The sequence below is a fragment of the Callithrix jacchus genome, chromosome Y (assembly GCF_049354715.1).
Source record: "Callithrix jacchus isolate 240 chromosome Y, calJac240_pri, whole genome shotgun sequence".
Lineage (NCBI taxonomy): Eukaryota > Metazoa > Chordata > Mammalia > Primates > Cebidae > Callithrix > Callithrix jacchus.
In genome coordinates, this window is record NC_133525.1 from 8434115 (window position 1) to 8434714 (window position 600).

The following is a 600-nucleotide window of genomic DNA, read 5'->3' on the forward strand; positions in this document are numbered from 1 at the left end:
CCATTTCTTCCAGGTTTACTAGTTTATGTGCATAGAGTTGTTTGTAATATTCTCTGATGATGGTTTGTATTTCTGTGGAGTCTGTCGTGATTTCCCCTTTATCATTTATTATTGCATCTATTTGGTTGTTCTATCTTTTATTTTTAATCAATCTTGCTTGTGGTCTGTCTATTTTGTTGATCTTTTCAAAAAACCAGCTCTTGGATTTATTGATTTTTTTAAGGGTTTTTCGTGTCTCAATCTCCTTCAGTTCAGCTCTGATCTTAGTTAATTCTTGTCTTCTGCTTGGTTTTCAGTTTTTTTTTTATCTTGCTCCTCTAGCTCTTTCAATTTTGACGATAGGGTGTCAATTTTGGATCTCTCCATTCTCCTCATATGGGCACTTATTGCTATATGCTTTCCTCTAGAGACTGCTTTAAATGTGTCCCAGAGGTTCTGGCATGTTTTGTCTTCATTCTCATTGGTTTCGAAGAACTTCTTTATTTCTGTCTTCATTTCATTGTTTACCCAGTCAACATTCAAGAGCCAGTTGTTCAGTTTCCATGAAGCTGTGCGGTTCTGGGTTGGTTTCTATATTCTGAGTTCTAACTTGATTGCACT